Source organism: Oxyura jamaicensis, chromosome 3 (genome assembly GCF_011077185.1).
Source record: "Oxyura jamaicensis isolate SHBP4307 breed ruddy duck chromosome 3, BPBGC_Ojam_1.0, whole genome shotgun sequence".
Classification (NCBI taxonomy): Eukaryota; Metazoa; Chordata; class Aves; order Anseriformes; family Anatidae; genus Oxyura; species Oxyura jamaicensis.
In genome coordinates, this window is record NC_048895.1 from 5,878,885 (window position 1) to 5,893,112 (window position 14,228).

Sequence of the window (14,228 nt, forward strand, 5' to 3'; positions counted from 1 at the left end):
GAATTACATGAGTAATTGAGTCCTCATAAAATAAGCATAATTCAAGCAACTCTTTCAAAATAAGCCAAATCAAATACCTACAGAAAAGTTGTGGAACATTGCAAGAACCTTTACATAAACATTGAAAAGGGGAACTTTGCATATGAATTATGAAGCCATATTTGCAGCTCTATCTGGTAAAGTGTCAGTCCCTCCCCCTCCTTCAAAATTGACTGGTCATCTGCCTAGCTACAAAATTCAGAGTAGAATTCTGTATGCAGAGGAACAGGTACCCTTATTATATGTGGCAGAGAGTTACCTACCTAGGCAATCTCCATTGTAAATCACCACTTTTGTCTGTGTTGTGTGAAGACTATGGGATGTAATCTGTAAATTCAAATAGGCTACATCTGTACCGCTGGTGATAGCTCTAGGCTTAAATTTGCAGCTGAACCCAAACACCTGAGCGATCTAAGCTGTTTGGTGCTGTTGCTTTGAAGCCTGAAGTGAGTCAGCCAAAATTCCCATGCAAGGAAGCCCTGGACATCTGGGAGGGTATGTGAGGTTCAAGCCTGGCTCTGCATACAGCATAGAATGACTCAGAGTGAGTTGGGTTGGAAGAGACCTTAAAGCCAATCTAATTCCAAACCCCATGCCATGGGCAAGGACACCTCCCACCAGACCAGGTTGTTCAAAGCCCCATCCAACCTGGTATTAAACACATCCAGGGGTGTGGTATGGATAGTGCCCCTGCAGGCCAATTGAAACTATTCTGCTATTTTTGTGGTCTGGCATTTGATCAGGGACACTGCCGGATGAAAAATATAGTTGCATCTTCTTGTTGTACAGTGGTTGTCATGTCCTGTTTCCTTACATCAACAAACACCTTGTATTGTTTAAAAAACGTATTCTAGTTCTGCAGGTTATTCCTTTTTATTTCAAAACAATTTAAATTCATCTTTGATCTGAGCAACAATGTAGTTAGCTGGATGAGTCACACTGACTGCCTCTTCACGGGTCAATTTATTAAAGATCACATACTTTGAGCCAAAAAGTTCCATATTTAAAGTATCCGTTTTTCTATTTTTTATGGAGTTTCCTGTTTCTCTTATTCCTAGTCTCTATCAAATCAGTGGTTTTAATAAATTGAAACCAGTATGCTACAATACTGGTGAAATTTCATGCTTAGATATGTTCATGGCTTTGCATGGAGAAACAATTTTTTTTTTAAGCTTTTTTTTCCTTTCTTTTTTTTTTTCTTCTTAAATGAAGAGGTTCTCTTGTAAGGAATGGGGAAAAAAAAAGGAGCTTGAATTTTTATAGCAGACAAATTTTGGAAATATGATGAACCAGGAAGTCTCTAGACAGCTTTTGGTTCTTTTAACAGTCAGACTGTATTTCGTATAACAGTTTACATTACAGATAATGTTAAATAGCATATGGTAACATTCTTTGGATGAAATCCTAGCTCTAATTAAGTCAGTGACAGAATTCACATTGACTTTGAAATCATCCTCATTGTCTGATTCATGGCCATTTAAAAAAAAATAAATAAATCCTTAGAAGAAATAGCAAGCCAAAGCCAGGAATGCAATTTCTTTCTGTTCTAGACTCCTGTGGAGTCTAGGGGGAAAGGAGAGAGTAAACAAGCATGGAAAACTGGGTAGTTTTTACATGGCAAGTAAAAGCCCCCCAAACAGCTCTAAAAAACTGCTTTTTTTTTTTGTAGTTGCACAGCTCAGCTGTGATTTTACAGCTCTCGTGATACAACTTATCTAAACAGTAACAAATATGACCCCACCAGTTAATTTCTGTGCGTAATGTCAAATGTAAGAAATTAGAGAAATTGCAGGTAATGTGCCCAAAGAAGAAAAACATTTTTCTGCAGGAAAGAATTAGATACTTGGTTGACTTGAAAAAGAAACCTGATGCAGCTTCATTTGTGATCTTCTTAAAGTGCAAAGCAACTGTATTGTAAATTATTTCATGCATTTTCTTTAAGCTCATTCCATACAGCTTTGGAATTAGCTTTGTAAGGGCCAAATGCAGTCCAGATGAAATCATTTGCATTCCACCTTCCTGCACTGAAGCAAACTAGACTATAATATGTGGGAGTAAAGTGATAAGATCGCAGTGAATAGTCTTTCTGTTTAGAAATGATCATGGGGAATTCTAAGAATGCCCAAAGAAAAGCATCTTTCTTTTGGACAGAGTGTATTTGTATCTTTTAGGAGATTTAAGGTATAGGGAAAAAATAATGGCTATGTAGGTTGTTGTCTATATGTTACAAGTAAAGTAGAAAACAAAAGTTATTGTCAAGCTGTTCTAAGTTCAAGAGGAGGATCTGAATCATCAAAAATTTGTATCATCAACTTTGCTTTGAAAATTATCTAAGTATATAAACAAATATTTTATATAGGAACAAATATGAAAACATACACATTTACATTTTTCTTTATTGCATTTGTACCTAAGGTCATTTCCTCTTTTTGTCTTTGTATCACTCATTTTTGCTTATTGTTTGCTTTTCTGGAGCTTTAGGGAAAAAAAAAAGGCCCACTGCCCGCGGGGGGGAATCTTATTCCATACAAAGGCTCCCTAGAATGCTCCTCAGTTTCTAAAACTTGCTTTTGTTCAATTTTCCCACAGAATAGAATGTCTGATGATTTTGTTCTTCTTTTTGTAAATAATTTTTAGGCCTTTTTTATTTTTTCATGACTAGCCTCATAGAAGTGAGGTCAATCATAGGCAGCTTTTCTGTCAAGGCCTTTCTCTGTTAAAATGTGGCTTTTCTGCAGCTTCCAAATAGTCTTTCTAGAATTAAATAATTGTATAAGGCTTGATGTTGGCATTACAGAATATATGTTCAGAATACTTCAATACAGAATACTTTGGACCAATCTTTTTTTTTTTTTTTTTTTTTTTTTTTTTTTTTTTTTTTTTTTTTTTTAATAAGATGACGGTTGAAGTACCTGGTTTTTCAGACTTTTGTGATACTGGATAATCTTACATGGCACTGCACTGATGTCCTTACGATATTTGCTTATATAGAGATTTTCATGGGAAATGACAGCGTACAGCATCATAGAATGATAGAATATCCTGAGCTGGGAGGGACACACAAGGATCATGGAGACCACGTCCTGGCTCCACACAGGACCACCCAAAAACCAGACCCTATGTCTGAGCATTGTCCAAATGCTTCTTAAACTCTGGCAGCTCAGTGCCATGCCCACTGCCCAGGGGAACCTGTCCCAGTGCCTGACCACCCTCTGGATGCAGAACCTTTCCCTAACACCCAGCCTGACCCTTCCCTGTCCCAGCGCCATGCCGTTCCCTCAGGTCCTGTTGCTGTCCCCAGAGAGCAGAGCTCAGCACCTGCCCCTCCGCTCCCTTGGGAGGAAACATTGATCCATAAAGGTGTTTTTTTTTTTTTTTTTTTTTTTTTTTGTGGCATTTTACAGGTAATCATTATAAGAGGAAACAAGGTTAGTATAAAATTTGAGTAAGACTTGATTCATACATTTAAATGAATTAGAGCATTTAGTTGCTGAATGGTAAGCCATCATTTTAGTAGTGAACTTAGAGTTCTTTACCAAAACTGTCCTATTAAATTAAATGCAAATCTTAAGTGTTCATATCATATAGCCCAACCACTTGCATGAATATGTTTGGGGCTCCGCAAGTTTGCATGTTTCCTTTGTAGTTCTTTGTTTGTTTGTTTTTAGTATTGTAATATATTTGTATATGCATTCAACTGATTCTCTAAATACATGAAACTGAAAACATTATCATAGTTTAGCTTTAATTCTTGATGCTGAAAATGTTTAACTTGATGTTCTGAAGAGTGGACCTTTTCTTCTCCAGTTGTATATTAAATGTCTGTATATGTTTTCATTCTGTTCCAGACAGGATCGTTTGACCATAGTGACATCATGTACTTTTCTGATTGTTCATGAACTCCTACTTAAATAAGAAGCTTCCAGTGCTGAAATCATTAACATTCCAGTGACGTGAAAAAATGTTTAAAGCTCTTTTTGATTGCATATAGCTTCCAAAGGGAATGGCTTTTAAAGTGGGAAACATGGCAGAAGTTCAGTGAGAGATCCATGAGCACTGTATTATTACAGACGCATCTTATAGGGACTGGCTTAAAAATATAAATAGGACAGCATTATGTTCCCACATGCGCACAAGTTCAAATAGTTATCTCATGGGAATGGTGACCCATCAGTCATACCAAACTCTAATGAACTTCAGTTGAAGAAATATTGTTGTGAACAAACCATTGCAGCAGTGTTAATTTTATTTTTTAAGTCTCACAGGGTCTCATTCATGTGAATACATTCAGAGATGCAAATACTTAGATGCTCAAGGAATCTAGAATTGACAACTTTTTTGAAAATGTCTGGAATTTCCATAGAAATCAATGTTTTGTTGCATTAGGAAGGTCTTACTTTGAGTGGTGGTTATCAGTTGGACTTCTTTCTAAGAAGTCTGCTGTATTTGACGTGGCCACATTGTTGGGTCTGCAGAGGGATTTTTCCCTGTGCCCAGCCTAGGCATAGGAATTGAAAACAAAATGTCACGGTTGTTCATATTTGGTCTGAGATTTTCACAGGAGTCCTCAAGTTCCTTGTGCTGTTTTGCCAGAGGTGACCTGGTGATGGGGTTGACAAGTGCTGAAAACTACTGTTAACAGCCATGACGTGGACTTCTGGGGGGGTGAGTCCTGTCTCAGAGCATGGGGGAGCCACTTGAGATCCATCCCTAAATGACCCTCACAGATTGCCCGTCCCAGCAGTGTCAGTACCCTAGCCTTGTCTCAAAAGGAATAATCATTGAATGTAAATTAAGTATGATTCTCACATGCTTCATCTTGCTGCTCCTGATTAAAATAATAGCTCCCCTGTTATTTCTGGTTGAAATGTTAATGAACATGTAGTTACGACAGATTCCTTTTTGAGACAGTATACATTGCATAGTTGAAATCAGTGTCCCTTCTTGTAAGCTGGGTATATATGTCAAAGTGACGTATCGTATTAAAGCCATAGTGCACGACAGGTTAAAAAAGAAGAACTGGAGAAAGAAAAAAAATAGGTGGTGATAGGTTTCATTACTAGACAGTAAAATGAAAGTTTAGAGAAGAATATCATAGCCTTAAAAGATGCAGTAGACAAGTAAAACCTCGGCTTATAGACTGTTACTGTATCCCTTTTGAGCATTTACTGTATAAGCTTGAATTACTTGAGACTTTCTGTATTACAGCTTTCTTGAAGACAAATGTGATATACTAGATACCCGACCATAGATAGCGTTCCTGCGGCAGACATGGATTTGCCCTGGGAAGCTCTCATACAGGGCTGCTGAGTAGGGATGGCACCTTGTAAACCTGTCAATAAACCAACCACCGGGAAGTCAGTATATGGTCTTTCCACAAAACATGAGTTATGTGCTACTGGGGAATAAAAATCAGGATATGGCTGCATTGTGGTGAGGCCTTGACAATTGGTTCAGGTTTTGGTTCATTTGAGTTCAAACCAATTGAAGCCCCATTGAACAAGCGGTTGCAGAGTTGAGGCCTTATGCTGAAGAAATCTGAAGGAGTCATAATTTGTAAAAACGTGTATGTTGACAAGACCAAAGGCAGTGTTCCACCAAGAACTTTGATTCATGCATTAGAAATATTAATCTAATTTGATTAATAATAATAATAAAGCCACTTGTGTCACTGGAATCTACAGCTAGTATCTGGAAGTGAATAAATACCATTATGTAAATATGGAAGTGGATGTAAGGCTGAAGGATTAAAAACACACCATTGTTGAGATTTTTCTTGTCAAAAATAACACAAATCTGGCTTGAGCAAATGATGTTTGGAAATTTAAGATAATCATTTAATTTGATCTCTATGAGACAAAACAAAAGCAAAGAATGAATAGAAGAATTGAAGATACGATTCCATTGGAAAAATACAGGTAGTTACTCCTTAACTTTATTATCTTTTACATAAGAAGGAATCGTATTTCTTTCAGTCTTCTTTAAAAAAATTACGACTCCTCAAAAAAAAAAAACAGGTTTTCTGGTTACCCTTTGGGGGGAAAACCAAAAAAAAAACCAACCACGAAGTACAGTATATATGGAAGTCATGATAGATTTTCTGTTTCTATCACCGCGAGGCTAGAATGGACACTTACAACTCTCCAAAATACCTCGTTATGCTCCAAGCAAGTTATAATGACAGTCAATGTATTCTTTTTTTCATTCAAACCAGTAGCAAAAGGATATGTAGAAGAAAATCTTGTATTGTTCTGACTTAGTAAGAAAAAGGAAATCGAAATAATCAGAAGAAAGACTGGATGCAAAATATGCTGCTTATTTTGGGATGGTAGTGCTTTGCCATGACTTTATGATGTCATAACTTCTTTAAACTGTCAAACTGCCACCTTCTGAAAATCTTCATAAATCATTTTGCAGCCAGAAAGGGGCCACCTTTTTCTGTTTTGAAGTTTAGTCCTTTAGAACACAAAGTGAAATTTTGAGGAATCATCATTTCGTATTTCTGCTTAATTAATTTCATCGCAGTACTTCACGGAATTGTGCTAGTCAGAGCACCTAGATCTTCAGTGAATATAAACATATATTTTAAATGGTTTTATTTCTACTGGCTGTCATCTATCTAGAGTTTAGCACTTCATTTCTATTTCACATGTGTATTTTCTCCCTTCAGGCACAAAATATTTGTCTATTTACAAGAAATCTCCACTTGTGGGGATTTACTTATGGTGTGGCTGCTCTGTAGAGGCAGTTTTGTATCACTCCTGAGTCATTGCCGAAGGAATCACTGCTGTCTCCAGTAACAAATGATGGGTTTCATCAAGCTGAATTAGGCAGTTACTGCTGTGATGAAAATATTTTTGTGGCTTTTTCTCTCTGTTCCTGCCACATCCTGTCTTACAGAAGGTTCTTTACTTTCTGTGGCAACTGTGGGCTTCTGTCTGACCAGCCTGCCAACCTTTGTAATTGAATATGGGGGGGTGTTGGCATTTTTCTTGAAATGGCCTTGTGGTTTTGAAGGTCTTCCTCTTTTTACATTTCAATTGTTCTTATGTGAATGCAATAAATAATATCAAAGACTCTGTACAGTGCTGTAGGAAAGAGAAGTGATGTGCAGCTATCATTTCAAGGCAGAATGAGCTCCCATGAACTCCTAACACTTGAGGCTTCAGAACAAACTTGTTGCTGGGTGTTTTGAGAAGATGTATAGATTTAAAACTTGAATCTTTTTGGAGAGGCATGTGAGGGAGTTTGATGCCAAAAACAGATAACCAAAAACATCACCAGAATCCAAGGACCTTCTTCGGATCAGAGGGGTGCGACCTTGGACTCCCAGGATTAGTGTTGTGCCTGTTGCTGCAGAAGCAGTGGGGTAATACATAAGCCTCTCTCACTGCTGTGGTCTTGTGCAATTTACCTTCTTGCAGTGATCTCCAGAGGGGGTTTGCTCAGCTGATACTGGCACCAGGCAGTTGGGCAAGTGCATTTACTGGAAGTGCTGGCTTTCAATAGTAACAGTGTGCAGACAGATGCTTACTACATGCTTTGTCTTTTCAGGTGAAAAGGCTGCATGCAGGCAAATAGTCTGAATCTACAGCTGAAGTTAGTGTGAGGGGAGACCAAGCTAAAAGCAGAGCTAAGTGCATCTGTTCCGGAAGAGTTGTCTCCCTTTGCCCTTTAACAGTAATCTCCTTACCCCAGTTCAGGAACCTCTGTTTATTGACATTGGTGCAGTTTTCTCTGTTGACTAATGTAAGCCCGGGATTTCACACTAGGGGTATAATAGCGGATAAGTCACTGGTTACGGTACATATGTACATCAGCACTAACAGAAAGATCCCTGGCTCAATAGTGAAGTAGCAGTTGCAAAGTCCAGCAATCAGTTAAGTGTTTTAGTTCATTTTTCATGTGTTGCTCTAGCTGTGGCATATGGTGGTCCTTAAAATCTCGTCATTTTGAATATGATCTGTCTTCCCCACATCCATTTGGATGTGATTTTTACTGCTCCTGTTACAACTCTCTGTAGAAGTCAATGTTCGTTACTATTGTAAAGCAGCTTGAAATCACAGCCCTTAAAACCTTTAAAACTTTAATCCTTAGTTCCAGGATTTTGTAAAATACCAACTGCTGTTAGCATACTACAATTAAAGCACACACAAGGCAGCACTGAAGAAAAACATGAATGCCTCTGGCCAGCATGAAATAGGAATGCAGGTCCATGTTGTATTCCTTTGGGTGTGAAGTGTTTGTTTGTTTGTTTGTTTTTAATAATTCCCACTCCCAGTCTGATGGCTTTTTCTCCTTATTCCACTGTTACTTAGTATTGCCTCAACTGTGCTCATGCATCTGTTTGTCAATCCAAACTGTAACTCTAATCAGTGAACTAAGTTTAGAAAATAAGGGAAAAAGAATGTAGGAAGGAAGGATAGAGGTAGGGTTTTGTGATTTGTTTTCTCCTAAAATTATTCAAGTCTCACAAACAGCGGCACAGACACAACAGATGAGTAGGACAGCAGTAGACTGCCAATTTACATAATTCTGCACGAAAGATGGTAGGAACCCCTTAAAGTGGCTTTGCCATTAGGAAACTAGTGGTCAGCTTAGATTGCACCTGGTGACAATGCAGTCTCCCTAAAATAAGTATCAGTGTTCCTTGTGTAATTCCCGTGTTCTTTGTATAATGTTCTTTGTATGTGTTATGAAAAGTTTAGAGGAAGTTCACATCTCCCTTATTTAGGATTTGTGAACTTGAACAGACAAACCCCCTTCTTTCCCTACTTGCTTGCTACAGGGTTTTTAGGAATTTTTATAAGAATGTGGCTTCTAGTAGGTGCCAAATTTAGGCAAACTTGATCGTGTGTGTTTATCAACTTGATCTTCCCAGAAGTACTTCACTGTCATTAGAAGCTATCAAAACCAGTATTCTTCAAGAAAAGAAAATAGCACTGCCATTCCCCTCCCCTCCTTACTCCGTGCCTATCTGCAGTGTTGTTGTGAGTGTTGGCTTTCTTAATAATCTTCCAAATCGTCTAGCAGTCCTTCTGTTATGGCAGAAATTACTGCTCTGCCTGGAATTCTACTGCAGTACTTCCAATCACTTTTTTTTTTCTTCAGCAACAATAAAATTTCAATTGTTAGCATACTGTACAGCTGACTAGCTACACTGGGGACCAGAAAGATTTTGTATTGTTGGCTTTGGCAGTTGTTAGATCTAAACATTATTTTTACTGTGTTCTCTTTTATAATGATCGAATGCTTGAGTTTGTAGAAACAAATAGAAAATGTTTGCTATTCTAAGCTCCCCCGCCTCCCCTAACAGTGCCATTCACTTTGAGTTGGTGGATAGCTGTGTGTCTAACCCCTTTCTTGTTGTCTCTTCATTGATCAAGTCTTCAGGAGCAAGGTTCACTGAGTGCAGAGAGAGATGAAGAGGCCCTGCAGTGGGAAGCAGGACATCTCAGCAGGCAGCTGTGTGTTTGCTCATCATGGATTTTGTTTGTGTGTGTGCATGTTCGGGCTCTGTGCTTGTAAGGATGTTGCAGTTAGGGACAGCATGTGGCAGGGGCAATTGTCTGTGTGCTGAATAAGTTTCAGTGCCATTTATATGTTTGCTGTGATGCTGATTTGGGGAGGGGGGGTAGGAGGAGGAATAACATGTAAAAATGTTTTAAATAATAAAGGACTTAACCAACCCTGTCATGCTGTACTTTATATCTAACTATACGTGACCATGAAGTAGCAAATAATTAGCATGAATGTCAGTAGTCTGAAGGGCCCCAGAACAATTCTGTGGCTTCCCCTGTGTCTGGAAATGACTTGGTTGAGTACTGGCAAGCATGGTATTAATCAGTAGGCTACAGTATGTGATTTATAAATTATGTAACATGATTTAAAGCTCAGCTTCACAAAAATAAGAGAAATTGATTGTTTGATGTACAGCAGGCTAGCTGTGTGACTGTGGACCCATTTATGTACAAAATGAAACCTGTCCTGTACTCCCACTCTGTTACTGTTGATCAAGTTAATCATATACTTCAATTTATTATCCTGTAGCTATGCACATAATTCCCATTTGACAGGCCGTCTGACAGCTTGTTGAGCTAGGCCCCACACTGCAATTAGCACCGTGTGACGTGGTTAGCCCTCAGTGACACCCCTGTGAATTGTTTATAAATATTGCTAATCAGGTGCTTATATTTAACACAATTGTTTCTTTTTTACCTGAAGAAACAAGATTTGTATGAGCAGATGATATTTTTTATCAGGCTAACTGATGAGATCTGCAAACAAGCCTTTGTACGCAGGCTCTTTTCCAGGTCTCTTGAAAAGCAGGCCTGGTCATGCCAATTTGATCATCTGTGTGTTCTGGCCACCAGATTACTTGTGAAATTGGGGGTAGTGGTGAGGTTTCCTCATGGAATGAAGGTTTAAAGATTATATATCATTTCCCTATTGTTGGTTCTTCTCACAGCGCTGTTGGGATCTTTCTTCAGTGAGACAGGCTAGAAGTAGTTCCATTTCTGTGCCTCAGTTGCATACAAGCAGTATGCAACTATACGTGCTGCTTTTGGAGAGTGTGCACAGAATAATCAGATGTTAAAATGTGTCATAGGAATGGTTGTTAAAACCCTGACAATGAAAGCTTCCTTTCCCTTGACAGGCTCACTGTACATTGCCCAATACAGGAATCTATTTTCTATAGGACTAGGTGTTTATTTTTTTCCTTGTTTCTATTTACAGAAAAGTTTCAGATAAAATTTCTAATTCCATCTGGGGTGATTGTTGTTGTCCGGCTTTGTTTTGGGTCTGGAGTGGAGCCTGTATTGCTGCAGTCTGTTTATAGACTTCCTTATGGTGATGGTGTAATACCAGTGGTCTCTGCAGATCTTTTAAAATATCCTTAGTGTTTATTACCCTGTACCTCAAAGCATTACTTGCTACTTTCCAGAGGTAAACAGACTTCATCGTAAATAATTCTTTTATTTTGAATAGATCTTCGAAAATAATATGAAATTCTCACTGGTGCTTCTATGAAAAAAATCAGAAGGTATTAGCATGCAGTGTAGACTGCAAAGCATGAAGAATGTGTACAACCCAACAAAGCAGTTGTTAAATCAGACCAAGAGTTTGCATTTGCTTAGTGTTTGGCTAATCCTGGCACTTGGTTGACAGCAAGCTGGCTGGGATTTAACTTGCGCTAGGCATGGACAATGCTTATTTAAGGGCAGGAAAAAAGAAGCTACAGGTTGTTTCAGCTCCTTCTGCTAATGTGGTATGGCTGTCATATGCATATCAAACAGCTCTTGTGGATTGTTTCATGACTTAACATGAAGATGGGTTTTTAAGTTTTGATTTTTCAGAGTTGCTATTTTAACTCAACCCCTTAAAAGTTAGATTTTTCTCTTATCTCACAGCTCCATCTACTGTTGGCGCATTTTGTTAAATTCTATCTCCCCTATCCATCTTCATTTTTTTCTTAAATTCACGCAGCTAAAAGCTGTTTTTGCATTCTTTCTCTACAGGGCCTCCTTTGTCTTTCTTGGTCTCACATAAATTCCTTTGCAACTTCCCTCTTTCCCGAAAGTAAGTACTGTGAGCACCATCATGATGCTTCTCTGACTGATAATTTTAGGTGTTAAGCAGTTCTGTTAATCTGGTCTCTTTGGGTCATGCACTGAAGAATGGAGTGTCATGCATTTAGCCTAATACCTGTTATAAAAAAGCTTCTTATCCATGCACACATCTGATTCTTCCCCAGATTTTTAATATGTCACATTCCTCTTGTCTTCATAAATGTTTTGACTTGTCTTGATAAAATGGAATCCTGCTTCACTCATGCCAATTTGAAATGGTTCCACAGTTTTTACCCTGTTTCTTTGATGGTGCCATTGCCATGTTTGCATCCTCCCCCGTCTTGGACATCAAACATCAGCTACTCTTTTGTACTTTCAGGGCTCTTTACCATGATTCTCAGTGGTTTTCACCTCTGTTCTGTTTCTGTAATACAAATACACCCTCACCACTGAGCAGTCCAGGACCGAAGCCTTCATTGCTCACTTACATTCTCAACTCAAGACCTCTTTATACTCTGATTTTTGCTTCTTCTTGCAGCAAATGGTGCTACCTTAACATCTGACAAGCTACATCATTTATCCTTCCTCAGTTCATCATAGAAAATCTCTTTTCTTTGAAAATACTGCTGTGTGACCAGTATTATCTTAATATCTTAATATTATCTTAATTAATATCTTAATATTATCTTAATTATCTTAATAATACCCCTGTGTGACCAGTATTATCTTAATTCCAATGCTTTACCCCTTTAGCTTAGCTATATGTGCTATCAACTTTTCCCACGAGCTGTTTAGGACACAGAATGTCTTCAGTTCTGTTTTGGTAAAATGCTACACAAAGTAGTGTGCGGTGTATGATTGGGCCTCCAAGGTGGTGTAGAATACAGATGATACTAACGTGTTCTTTCTAAATGTTTTAATTGTAGGAATTTGTGGGTGAAACTTGGCTATGAGGTATGCAGGGTGGTTACAAAGTGCAGAAATGGATGTGCAGAATCCATGGTCCTCATTCTGTAAAGCATCTCTTGCTCTTGCTGTACTCAAATCCTGTGTTACTGAAGCTTGTCATTCTGAAGTGAAATCTTACCAACTTTATGTTGCTCATCTAAGGAACACATGAAATGCAAACAATTAAAATCAGCTAGTGTTTATTCTGAAAGATATAAATGTGGCAGCACTGTTCAGCTGCTCCTTTGTGATGATTATTAATCATTCAGGATGCTTTATGAATTTTAAAAACTGTCCTGGCACAGTGCAGTGGGGAATGGCATACTTCATCCAGAGCTTCCAGCACTACCAGCCATAACTTACCTTTTCCTATGCAAAGACACATAGGAAAAACTTTCCAATGAAAGATTTAGGTGTCACAACTGAATTCTGTTCTTAAGTATTTATCTTGATACTGTACTTTTGTGAACTGTGGGAGGGGTGTGTTTTTGCCTATAGTGAGATTTAGTAGATGACACCAGGTTTTATACTGAACTTCTTTTTGTTTTATTGCTTCACAGAAGGAAGAGTTTCCCAGCACATCAGACTAATTAGGCTACTGTTTTTCCATCCGGTCCAGAACTACTTTGTAAGTTACTTGTTTACAAACTAGAAATTATAAGCGGAATAGAATTTGCAGATTCTATTCCAATTCTATTCCTTGCACCCTCTTTCTTTTCTTTCTGTCTCTTGAGTTTAAGCTTTCAGTACACTATTTTATCACTCTTTTAATCAATTCCCTATAGATTTACACGTATATGACTTGGTTTCACATACATTATCACATAATTAGTAAAAAAAAAAAAAAAAAAGTGATTATGAGTATGAGATAACAGGGAGGCTGTAACTTTAGCAGTTAATTTCTGGGTTTTATGTGTTTCACAGTGGTATTGGCTTATAATACTTTAAAATCACAGCCTACTGCCAGCTTTATTCTGTTTTTCTGGGGAGTGACTATAGCATGTGGGCTATGGGCCGTTGCCACTGGAAAACTATTGATTGGTAAATTCTGAGGTAGCTGATAGTAGCAGTATTTCCACAAAGAGAGCCTGCTTACTTTGTGAGGAAGCAGTCAGGGATTATTACCATGTAGATGACCAGCCTGTGAAGAGGAACTTCATGAAGTAGCAGGTGGAAACACATTTCTGCATAGCAGCGCTGCCCAAGCAGCTAGTGGGTTTCCAGAAGCACTCCCAGATTGCAGGTCTCCATAACAAAACTATGACATAGGTTTGGCACTTGCTTAGGTTTTGTTTGGTTCATAGTAACCTCTGTCTCATTACAAAATCAAGCCAACAAAAAGATCAGCTAGATATTCAATCTAGTTTTTGCTCTTTCTAAATAGGACACATCTTCATGATGAAATTTTGAGCTCTCTTGCCATGTGTGAGTGTCATGCAACACTGGCAACAATTGAAGCTGCTACAGTGCACAGCATACAGATTAATAAGAAATACTGGATATGTGTCCTAAATTGAGAGAGATGTGTTTTTTTGTTTTGTTTTGTTTTTATATCCAGTCCTTTATTATATCGGTCAACCGCTATCTGAGATTTCCAGCCCAATGGAATCCCTTTCCTCCAGTCATAGGAGTTGTCTGTAATCAGCATTACTCAATTTGTTGCTACCTTAC

General features: G+C 38.2%; 1 protein-coding gene across 8 annotated transcripts in view; it reads left to right on the forward strand.

The window, feature by feature from the left end:
* The window catches only part of PLCB4 (phospholipase C beta 4), a 207,716-nt gene that overhangs the window by 65,421 nt on the left and 128,067 nt on the right, over positions 1-14,228 (forward strand). For 5 of the 8 annotated variants that reach the window (XM_035320050.1, XM_035320051.1, XM_035320049.1 and 2 more), the window contains one exon: positions 13,118-13,185. The exons of 2 other annotated variants lie outside the window; for them this stretch is intronic. The gene's annotated coding sequence lies outside the window, so the exon portion shown is untranslated. Of the gene's footprint in view, positions 1-11,600; positions 11,620-13,117; positions 13,186-14,228 lie in introns of those variants that run through there. One more of the 8 variants, XM_035320055.1, reaches the window with a different exon arrangement.